This window comes from Physeter macrocephalus, chromosome 7 (assembly GCF_002837175.3).
Source record: "Physeter macrocephalus isolate SW-GA chromosome 7, ASM283717v5, whole genome shotgun sequence".
Classification (NCBI taxonomy): Eukaryota; Metazoa; Chordata; class Mammalia; order Artiodactyla; family Physeteridae; genus Physeter; species Physeter macrocephalus.
In genome coordinates this window covers 17,423,911-17,436,781 of record NC_041220.1, presented here as the reverse complement: position 1 = coordinate 17,436,781, position 12,871 = coordinate 17,423,911, and positions in this window count along the sequence as shown.

Below are 12,871 nucleotides of genomic sequence, written 5' to 3'. Positions count from 1 at the left end.
CTACAGCCAGCATTGTTCTCAATGGTGAAAAACTGAAAGCATTTCCACTAAGATCAGGAACAAGACAAGGTTGCCCACTCTCACCACTCTTATTCAACATAGTTTTGGAAGTTCTAGCCACAGCAATCAGAGAAGAAAAAGAAATAAAAGGAATCCAAATAGGAAAAGAAGAAGTAAAGCTGTCACTGTTTGCAGATGACATGATACTATACATAGAGAATCCTAAGGAGGCTACCAGGAAACTACTAGAGCTAATCAATGAATTTGGTAAAGTAGCAGGATACAAAATTAATGCACAGAAATCTCTGGCATTCTTATACACTAATGATGAAAAATCTGAGAGTGAAATTAAGAAAACACTCCCATTTACCATTGCAACAAAAAGAATAAAATATCTAGGAATAAACCTATCTAAGGAGACAAAAGACCTGTATGCAGAAAATTATAAGACACTGATGAAAGAAATTAAAGATGATACAAATAGGTGGAGAGATATACCATGTTCTTGGATTGGAAGAATCAACATTGTGAAAATGACTCTACTACCCAAAGCAATCTACAGATTCAATGCAATCCCTATCAAATGACCACTGGCATTTTTTTCAGAACTAGAACCAAAAATTTCACAATTTGTATGGAAACACAAAAGACCCCGAATAGCCAAAGCAATCTTGAGAACGAAAAATGGAGCTGGAGGAATCAGGCTCCCTGACCTCAGACTATACTACAAGGCTACGGGAATCATGACAGTATGGTACTGGCACAAAAACAGAAATATAGATCAATGGAACAGGATAGAAAGCCCAGAGATAAACCCACACACATATGGTCACCTTTTCTTTGATAAAGGAGGGAAGGATATACAGTGGAGAAAAGACAGCCTCTTCAATAAGTGGTCCTGGAAAACTGGACAGGTACATGTAAAAGTATGAAATTAGAACACTCCCTAACACCACACACAAGAATAAACTCAAAATGGGTTAAAGACCTACATGTAAGGCCAGACACTATCAAACTCTTAGAGGAAAACATAGGCAGAACACTCTATGACATAAATCACAGCAAGATCCTTTTTGACCCACCTCCTAGAGAAATGGAAATAAAAACAAAAATAAACAAATGGGACCTAATGAAACTTAAAAGCTTTTGCACAGCAAAGGAAACCATAAACAAGACGAAAAGACAACCCTCGGAATGGGAGAAAATATTTGTAAATGAAGTAACTGACAAAGGATTCATCTCTAAAATTTACAAGCAGCTCATGCAGCTCAATATCAAAAAAACAAAAAACCCAATCCAAAAATGGGCAGAAGACTTAAATAGACATTTCTCCAAAGAAGACATACAGATTTCCAACAAACACATGAAAGGATGTTCAACATCACTAATCATTAAGAGAAATGCAAATCAAACTACAATGAAGTATCACCTCACAGCAGTCAGAATGGCCATCATCAAAAAATCTACTAACAATAAATGCCGGAGTGGGTGTGGAGTAAAGGGAACCCTCTTGCACTGTTTGTGGGAATGTAAATTGATACAGCCACTATAGAGGACAGTATTAAGGTTCCTTAAAAAACTAAAAATAGAATTACCATATGACCCAGCAATCCCACTACTGGGCATATACCCTGAGAAAACAATAACTCAAAAAGAGTCATGTACCACAATGTTCATTGCAGCACTATTTACAATAGCCAGGACATGGAAACAACCTAAGTGTCCATCGACAGATGAATTGTAAAGAAGATGTGGCACATATATGCAATGGAATACTATTCAGCCATACAAAGAAATGAAATTGAGTTATTTGTAGTGAGGTGGATGGACCTAGAGTCTGTCATACTGAGTGAAGTAAGTCAGAAAGAGAAAAACAAATACTGTATGCTTACACATATATATGGAATCTAAAATAAATAAATGGTTCTGAAGAACCTAGGGGCAGGACAGGAATTAAGACACAAACCTAGAGAATGTACTTGAGGACAGGGGTAGGGGGAAGGGTAAGCTGGGATGAAGTGAGAGAGTGGCATGGACTTACATATACTACCAAATGTAAAATAGATAGCTAGTGGGAAGCAGCCGCATAGCACAGGGAGATCAGCTGGGTGCTTTGTGACCATCTAGAGGGGTAGGATAGGGAGGGTGCGAGGGAGATGCAAGAGGGAGGTGATATGGGGATATATGTATATGTATAGCTGATTCACTTTATTATAAAGCAGAAACTAACACACCATTGTAAAACAATTATACTCCAATAAAGATGTTAAAAAAAATACAACTTAAAAAAAAACTATAATAGTAATCCAAAGAAATCACTTAATATGTTTCAATTTCAAGCATTTTATCACAAGTAACCATGAGGCATATATTTTATTTTAAACATTTGCACACTGAAACTGGAAAATAGAAGATACATCTTAAACACAAGTTAACAAAGACCCTTGGACTTGGAAAGTTCAACCAGTCTGCAAAAGGTTCCTACAGCCTGTTCAGACAATTAAGAAAGTATTATAAATACTTCTGAAGGCTTTATGCTTTGACAGATATTGCAAAAGAAATGTATTCTTAATGATATCACCTCTAAAAATCTTTCATCTAAGGTTTGCCCCACATAACTGACTATTAGAAGATGCATAAATTGGAAAAATATATCTAATGCTTGTGAAGAGGAACGAGCCCACAGAGCAGTATTTTGCAACTATGGCAATATTGATATTTTGGGCCAGATAATTCTTTGTTTTGGGGGGGCCGTTTTATGCATTGTAGGATATTTAGTAGTAGTATGCCTTGTCTCTCCCCACTAAATGCTAGTATCACCTTTACCCCCAGTTATAACAACTAAAAATGTCTACAGATATTGACTAATGTCCCGTAGGGGGCAAAATCACCCGTGGTTGAAAATCACTGCCATAGAGTGTACACCTAGTGTTCTCTGTGCCAGTATACCTGCACAATGAGCTCAAGCACATTCCCAAACAAGTAAGAGCATGTTGCCCTCAGAGACTAAAGCTTTTCAGCTTTGTCCCAGCTACAGTGTACATCTAGAGACTGAAAAGGAAAACGTGGTTAACAGTGACTTTGCTATGAAGAAACTATCAATAACTTGAACACCCTACAGGCAAAGCATAGCCGATTAGCCCTTTAATTGTCTTAAGCCCTCAAGAGACTTCCCAAAGAAAACAAATGAAACCAACCCTGGACCTGTGGATTTATAGTCACTGTGTGAAAGAACCTCTCCTGCTGGGAGATCTCTGGCCAAACTGGGAATGCTACAGGCACTAAGGCTGTGCAAATAGAATGCCTTCCTGCCCATGCTTAGATTTTCCCCCTCAAGATCAAAAGCCTGAGCTCTGGAATTCTTGAAAAGAAATCACCGGAGACCTGTGCTAAATCGGAATAGAGTCATTAGGGATGCCTGATTTCCTTGAGTTTCTGTTATCCCTTGACAGGGCTGCTGCTTTTTCCAATAACAAAAGTCTGTAAGAAATCTGAACTGTTTAAATGTTGCAGTGATAACTGACCTGAAAGCCACCACTTTCTTCCCTATAAACAGTGAAATAAATGGTTTTGTTTGAAAATATCTGGCAGTAAAGCAAGAATTTTTTTTTTTTTTAGATTTTGGTAACCTATGCTTTTTCTCTCAGAATACTGGCTGAAAATGCCTATTCGTATAAAAACTATCTGTGTTATTTAGGTTGATCGTATCAAACAATATCAATATTTTTCCCCTTCGAATAATTAGATAAATACAAAGTGATTTTTAAAGTGTCTGACATAGGCAAAAAACAAAACACCTGAACAAGGTTTCTCAACCTCAGCACTACTGGCATTTTGGACCAGATACAGTGTAATAATTGTGAGGGAGGCTGTCCGGTGCATTGTAGGATGTTTACCAGTATCCTTGGCCTCTACCCAGTAGATGCCAGTAGCACTACCACCCCCAGCCCCGGCCACACACACAAACACAACACACACACTTTCAGATTATAGCCAATGAACATGGCTCCAGAGATTGCCAGATGTCTCCTATGGGGGCAAATTTGCCCAAGTTGAAAACCACTGATCTAGAAAAGTTCTGCTGTGAAAAGGCACAGGTGTCATTTGGCATTTACAACTCTTTTGTCATAAATAACCTTATTAGGCCACAAAGATTTTCTCCTATTTTTTTTCTAACTGTGTTAAATTTTTACATATGGAGCTCTGATCCATTTTGAGTTAATATTTATATAAGGTGTGAGGTTAGTATCCATTTTTTTGCATTTAGATGTCCAATTTTTCCATTTGTTGAAAGACTACCTTTTCTCCACTTAATTATCTTTACACAGGTGTCAAAAATCAATGGTTCAAATTTGTGTGGATCTATTACTGGCCTGTCTTTTCTATTCCACGGATCTATATGTCTATCTCTCTGCCAATAACACATTACCAATAGCAGTACATAGTAGGGTTAAAAATTGGGCAGTGGGAATCCTGTTGTATTCTTTTTCACAATGGTTTTGACTATATCTTATTTTGCCTCTTCATTCAATTTTAAAGTTAGCTTGCATATACCCAAAAATAAGTATATATGTATATATACATATAATATATATTATATATAATTTATCATTGTAAATGATTTCTATATAGCAGGTAATAAGTACTATATAAATTCTATATGAGTTTATATGTTCACCTATATAAGTTCATGTATATATGTACATATATATATTTGCAATAGCTCAAAAACAACATGCTTAAAGATAAATCCAAGAGAATATGTATAGGATCTTTATGGGGAAAACTACAAACGCTAATGAAAAAAATCAAAGAAGACATAAATAAATAAAAGATATGCCATGTACATGGATTAGATGATTCAATAAAGATGTCAATTACTCCCAGATTGAACTGTAACACAATTCTATTCAAAACCAAAGCAGGATTTTTTTTCTTTTCCAGATATAGATACTATTCTAAAACTGAATGAAAAGGTAGAATGTTCAGAATAATTTTAAAAAGAATAGCTGAAGCAATTGAACTATCCATTTTAAGACTTATTATAATAATATCACAATATCTCCAAATATATTTTTACTACTAGTTATTTAGAAATATCTAAACACTGCTTTGTCTGAATGCTGCAAATTTTGATATTTTCAATTTTGTTCACTTAAAAATAATTTTTAATTTCCGTTAAAACATTCTTTTTGATCCATAGATTTTAAGTTTTTTTTTTAATTTAATAAACTTCTTTGGCAGCAGTTTTAGGTTGATAGAAAAAACTGAGTGAACAATTTAGAGAGTTTTCACATACACTTTCAATCTCCACTATTATTAATATCTTACATTAGTGTATTGCTTTCATTGTAATTTGAGTCAATATTTATCATTATTAATATATAATACATAACCAAAGTTCATAGTTTAGTTTTAACTAAAGTCCATAGTTTATATAAGGTTTACTTTTTGTGATTTATATTCTATGGGTTTTGACAAGTGCATAATGACATTAATCCACCATTACAGAATACTTTAACTGCCCTAAAAATCCCCTTTGCTCTGTGTGTTCATCCTTCCCTGACTCCCCCCAAATCCCTGGCAACCACTGATCTTTTTATGTTCTCCATAGTTTTGCCTTTTCCATAATGTCATATAGTTGGAATCATATAGTATGTAGCCTTTTAAGTTTGGTTTCTTCCACTGAGTAATATACATTTATGGTCCTTCCATGTCTTTTTGTGGCTTAATGATTCATTTATTTTTATCACTGAATAATATTCCTTTGTATGGATGCACCACAGTTTATCTGTTCACTCAACTGAAGGACATTTTGGTTGCTTTCAAGTTTTAGCAACTATGAATAAAGCTGCTATACACATTCATATGGAAGTTTTTGTGTGGATATTAAGTTTTCAGCTCATTTGTGTACACACCAAGGAATGTGACGGCTGAATCATAAGATAAGAATATGTTTAGTTCTGATAGAGCAGCCAAACTGTGCTCCAAAGTGGCTGTACCATTTCACATTCCCACCAGCAATAAATCAGAGTTCCTGCTGTTCCACAACCTTGCCAGAATTTGGTGTTGTCAGTGTTCTGGATTTTCACTATACTAATAGATGTGCAGTGGTTATCTTATTGTTGTTTTAATTTGCAATTCCCTAATGACATATAATGTTGAATATTCAATCAAATGCTTATTTGCTATCTGTATATCTTTTTTGATGATATATCTGTTCAGATCTTTTACCCACACTTTTTATTTCTCTTATTGTTGAGTTTTAAGGGTTCTTTGTATATTTTGGATACAAGTTCTTCACCAGATATATGTTTTGCAAACATTTTCTTCCATTCTAGGGCTTGTCATTAAATTCTTAAGTGTTTTTTTCCAGAACAGAAATTTATAATTTTAAAGAAATCCAAAGTCTTTGTCCAATAATTTCAACATCTATGTCATCTCAGTGTCAGTAACTGTCCCCATTCAAGTTGAGATTTTTCTCAATTCTACATATGCTGATTAATTTTGGATTTTGTACTACACTTTTGATATTATAAGACTCTGGGGCTTATTTAACATCTATAGAGAATGTTGCTATTTTTGTTTTATAAACATTCAATAAACAATACATATAAAAAAAGAGATTTTTACAAACAATTGATCCAGCTGGGTTCAGGCCACAAGTTCCAACCAGTATCTTGTGAGTTGTGATACTAATTTAGTTTTCAAATTATTGTAGTGCTAGTCTAATCTGTCCCACGCATTCACCACCAAGTCTGAAACTTGAGTGATGTTCTATCTTGCAGTTAGTTTTCAAAAGCTATGTATGCTGTTTAGAGGCAGATGCATGCATGTTCAGGTCAGAGGAGAGTTTATAAACAACTTTAAAGGGTCAGTCTTCTGAGTTCAACCCCCTGCACCATTTGCCCAGGCATACTCCAATCCTCTGGGTCCTTCTTATCCTTGGGCCAAAAGTTGAGTCTCAATTTGCCCCAATATGCTCCATACTTCCTACAACAGCACACATATTTGCAACTAAGATGTGGGAAGATGAAAAGGAAAAAAAAGTCAATGGGCATTTTCCCCATTCTCTAAGGACCCCAGCTCCATGGACAGTGCAGAAGACTTCCTTCTAGAGAGTTATGCACTTGCTCATATTGTAGCTCACTTGTTACTGCTTCCACAAGATCATTTAGGTTTCAGGATACAAAAGAATAGAAAAAATGAAGAAAACGAGAAAAATAAGTGGTGACTTTCCTTACTTTCTCTGAGCATGAGAACATTGCTTTCTTGTTCTTCAAGCTGGACAAGTGGATTTTTCCTGGAGCTCTCTCTCTCTGCATTGATTATCTCTTCCAGATTTCAGACTGCATTGAATTCAGGCTAGGGGACACAAGAGGGAAAAATAATGGCAGACTCACTGATGGTCAATACTGTTTTGAATACTGGTATTCTTCCTCAATCCTCCTATCATTATTTACTTTTCAGAGTCTATAAATAGCTGTCCCATGCATTTTTTTCTAGGTTCCATAGCTGCTTTCAGTGGGGTAGAGAGCGTGGATTATGTTCACTGAATCGTAGAAGTGGAATCTTTAGTCTTATTTTAAAGTGTATATTGTTGCCTTAGTGGATATTTTAAAAAATCATGGATTTTTACAACAGTTGAATGAACTTCCTACATCCCTTATCTTTAATATATATTTTTACTTTGTATAGGGAAATTGTATTTTAGAGAAAAAATAAGAGAATGGCACAGTCCCTTTTAGTAAAAGACAAAGGATTTTACAAATCTGTGCACATCTTTATGAAATAAAGTTTACATATTTAGAGGACCCCTCTATGTATAACGAGGTGGGATCGACTATAACACCTGCCAAAATTATAGCCATATTGACTATTTTTCTGGGAAAACTGAAAAATTTGTAGGTGTGCTAATGCTCAAGTTCTGGGGTAGGCATGTTCACATATTATCACTCATTCAATTTAATGTAATCCTACAGCAAATTTTTGATCTACTTACTATTTACATTTATACAAACAAGGAAAACAAGGATTCAAAGAGGAAATTTCTCTTGAGTTATACAGTCTGAAAATGGCATAGCCTGGGTTTTTTATAGAGCTTTCTGATTTAAAGACTCCAAAGCATGAGATATAGCAAATATTATTTGATTATTTGAAAGTTCAGATGTGGAGGAAAGTCATGAAAATATAAATTTGAAAAGACTAAGAGGAAAATAAACAGAAATATTGAATTAGATTTTCACATATAAAAATTAATAGGTAATAATTACTTAGTAATACTTTGGTGTCTGTCAAGAGTCATTTTGTATTTTCTAAATATTTCTCTGGAAGGCAGTTAAGGTTTTACAACATTAGGATTTTAACGCATTACTCACAAGATTTAAAAATAATAATTATAGAAATAACCCATGTTCAGAAGTTTTTAACCTCAAAAATATAATTTTAAAATGTACTTTAGGGCTTCCCTGGTGGCGCAGTGGTTGCGCGTCCGCCTGCCCATGCAGGGGAACCGGGTTCGCGCCCCGGTCTGGGAGGATCCCACATGCCGCGGAGCGGCTGGGCCCGTGAGCCATGGCCGCTGAGCCTGCGCGTCCGGAGCCTGTGCTCCGCAACGGGAGAGGCCACAGCAGAGGAAGGCCCGCATACCACAAAAAAAAAAATAAATAAATAAATAAAAAATAAAAAAAAAAATAAAATAAAATGTACTTTAAATAAATGTTGAAATTATAAACACTCATTACTTAGTATAGATAGATAAAGAGACAGGTCATAGACTGAAAGAAAGATGTGTGTACAGAGAGATAAATTATTAGATAACCAAAGCCTACTCTATTCAAATATATTTATTCAAATAGTACTTACATTGAGACGATTACTGCTAAAATAAATATTAAAAAAAAAAAGTGGGACTTACCTTGTGGTCCAGTGGCTAAGACTCTGCACTCCCAATGCAAGGGGCCTGGGTTCGACCCCTGGTCAGGGAACTAGATCCCACATGCTACAACTAAGAGTCTGCAGGCTGCAACTAAAGATCCTGTGTGCTGCAACTAAGACCTGGGGCAGCCAAAAAAAAATATTAAAAAAACAAAAACAAAAAACGAAAACAAAATAAACTACAAAAAAATTGAGGTGATTACTGTAGGGGAGTAAAAACAATCTTTTTCCTCTATCCTTTGTGGGTTCTGATTGAGGCTCTGTAAATTAATAAATGACAGATTAATAACAGAAAAACAAAAGTTTATTAACCTGTGCATCACACTAAACAAAAGAGCACTAAATAATGAGTAATTCAAAGGAGTGGTTACAGTTTGAGTTTATATAAACAGTTTAACAAAGAAAAAGACAAAGGAAATGAACTTTGAGCTTCTTTTTTTAAAATTTTTTACTGTGGTAAAAATCACATAATATAAAACATACTATTTAACCATATTCAACTGTACAGTTCAGTGGCATTAAGTACATTCACATTGTTGTGCAACTCTCACCATTATCCATCACCTGAATTTTTCACCTTCCCAAACTGAAACTCTGACCCTTTAAAGACTAACTCCCATTCCTCATCCCCGCCCCACCCCCCTCCCCGCCCCTTGGCATCTACCACTGTACTTTTTGACTCTATAAATTTGACTATTCTAGGTACCTCGTATAAGTGGAATCAAACAGTATTTGTCTGCACCTGATGCATACTGGAATGCATTTTAAGGTTAACAATATATGTCCTACAAACAGATCATACCTTCTTTTTCTCCCCCTGTGCTATACAGTAGGCACTCACCAGCCATCTACTTCATACATAGTAGTGTACGTACATCAATCCCAATCTCCCAATCCATACCACCACACCACTTGGTGTCCATATGTTTGTCCTCTATGTCTGTGTCTCCATTTCTGCTTTGCAAATAGGCTCATCTGTACTGGTTTCCTAAATTCCACATATATGTGTTAATACACGATATTTGTTTTTCTCTTTTTGACTTACTTCACTCTGTATGACAGACTCTAGGTCCAACCAAGTCTCTGAAAATGGCACAGTTTCATTCTTTTTTATGGCTGAGGATTATTCCAGGGCATATATGTGCCATATCATCTTTATCCATTCTTCTGTTGATGCACATTTAGGTTGTTTCCATGTCCTGGCTATCGTAAATAGTGTTGCAATGAACATTGGAGTGCATGTACCATTTGGAGTTATGGTTTTCTCTGGGTATATGCCCAGGAGTGGGATTGCTGGGTCATATGGTAGTTCTATTTTTAGTTTTTTGAGGAATCTCCTTACAGTTCTCCATAGCGGCTATACCAATTTACATTCCCACCAACAGTGCAAAAGGGTTCCCTTTTCTCAACATCCTCTCCAGGATTTATTGTTTTCTCCACACCCTCTCCAGGATTTATTGCAGATTTTTTGATGATGGACATTCTGACTGGAGTGAGGTGATATCTCATTGTAGTTTTGATTTGCATTTCTCTGATGATTAGTGATGTTGAGCATCCTTTCATGTGTTTGTTGGCAATCTGTATATCTTCTTTGGAGAAATACCTATTTAGATCTTCTGTCCATTTTTGGATTGGGCTGCTTGTTTTTTTAAATTGAGATGCATGAGCTGCTTGTATATTTTGGAGATGAATCCTTTGTCAGTTGCTTCATTTGCAAATATTTTCTCCCATTCTGAGGGTTGTCTTTTTGTCTTGTTTATGGTTTCCTTTGCTGTGCAAAAGCTTTTAAGTTTCATTAGGTCCCATTTGTTTATTTTTGTTTTTATTTCCATTTCTCTAGGAGGTGGGTCAAAAAGGATCTTGCTGTGATTTATGTCATAGAGTGTTCTGCCTATGTTTTCCTCTAAGAGTTTGATAGTGTCTGGCCTTACATTTAGGTCTTTAATCCATTTGGAGTTTATTTTTGTGTGTGGTGTTAGGGAGTGTTCTAATTTCATTCTTTTATATGCAGCTGTCCAGTTTTCCCAGAACCACTTATTGAAGTGGTGTCTTTTCTCCATTGTATATTCTTGCCTCCTTTGTCATAGATTAGTGACCACAGGTGTGTGGGTGTATCTCTGGGATTTCTATCCTATTCCATCGATCTATATTTCTGTTTTTGTGCCAGTACCATACTGTCTTGATTACTGTGCTTTGTAGTATAGTCTGAAGTCAGGGAGCCTGGTTTCTCCAGCTCCGTTTTGCTTTCACAAGGTTGCTTTGGGTATTTGGGGTCTTTTGTGTTTCCATACGAATTGTAAAATTTTTTCTTCTAGTTTTGTGAAAAATGCCCTTGGTGATATGACAGGTATCGAATTGAATCTGTAGATTGCTTTGGGTAGTATAGTAATTTTCACAGTATTGATTCTTCCAATCCAAGAACATGGTATGTCTCTCCACTGTTTGTGTAGTCTTTTGATTTCTTTCATCAGTATCTTATAGTTTTCTGAGTACAGGTCTTTTGCCGCCTTTGGTAAGTTAATTCCTAGGTAATTTACTCTTTTTGTTGCAATGGTAAATGGGATTGTTTCCTTAATTTCTCTTTCTGATCTTTCCTTGATAGGAATCAAGAGATTTCTGTGCATTAATTTTGTATCCTGCAACTTACCACATTCACTGATTAGCACCAGTAGTTTTCTGGTAGCATCTTTAGAATTTTCTAAGTATAGTATCATTTCTTCTGCAAACAATGACAGTTTTACTTCTTCTTTTCCAGTTTGGATTTCTTTTATTTCTTTTCTGCTGTGATTGCCATGGCTAGGAATTCCAAAACTATGTTGAATAATAGTGGCAGCAGGAAACATCGTTGTCTTATTCCTGATCTTAGAGGAAATGCTTTCAGTTTTCCACTACTGAGAAAAATATTTGCTGTGGGTTTGTTGTCTATGGCCATTGTTATGTTGAGGTAGGTTCCCTCTATGCCCACTTTCTGGAGAGTTTTTATCATAAATGGGTGTTGAATTTTGCCAGAAGCTTTTCCTGCATCTATTGAGATGATCATATGGTTTTTATTCTTCAATTTGTTAATATGGTGTATCACATTGATTGATTCATGTATATTGAAGGATTCTTCCATCCCTCAGATAAATCCCACTTGATCATGGTGTATGATCCTTTTAATAGGTTGTTGGATTCTGTTTGCTAGTATTTTGTTGAGGATTTTTGCATCTATGTTCATCAGTGATATTGGTGTGTAATTTTCTTTTTTTGTGATATTTTTGTTTGGTTGTGCTATCAGGGTGATGGTGGCCTCATAGAATGAGCTTCAGAGTGTTCCTTCCTCTGCAATTTTTTGGAAGAGTTTAAGAAAGACAGGTGTTAGCTCTTCTCTAAATGTTTGATAGAATTCGCCTGTGAATCTATCTGGCCCTGGACTTTTGTTTGTTGGAAAGTTTTTAATTACAGTTTCAATTTAATTACTTGTGACTGGTCTGTTCATATTTTGTTTCTTCCTGGTTCAATCTTGGAAGGTTGTATCTTTCTAAGAGTTTGTCCATTTCTTCCAGCTTGTCCATTTTATTGGCATATAGTTGCTTGTAGTAGTCTCTTATGATCCTTTGTATTTCTTCAGTGTCAGTTGTAATTTCTCCTTTTTCATTTCTAATTTTATCGATTTGAATGCTCTCCCTTTTCTTCTTGATGAGTCTGGCTAATGGTTTAACAATTTTGGTTATCTTCTCAAAGAACCAGCTTTTAGTTTTAATGATCTTTGCTATTGTTTCCTTCCATTTTTTTCATTTATTTCTGATCTGATCTCTTTTTTAAACATCTTTATTGGAGTATAATTGCTTTACAATGGTGTGTTAGTTTCTGCTTTACAACAAAGTGAATCAGTTATACATATACATATGTCCCCATATCTCTTCCCTCTTGCACCTCCCTCCCTCCCACCCTC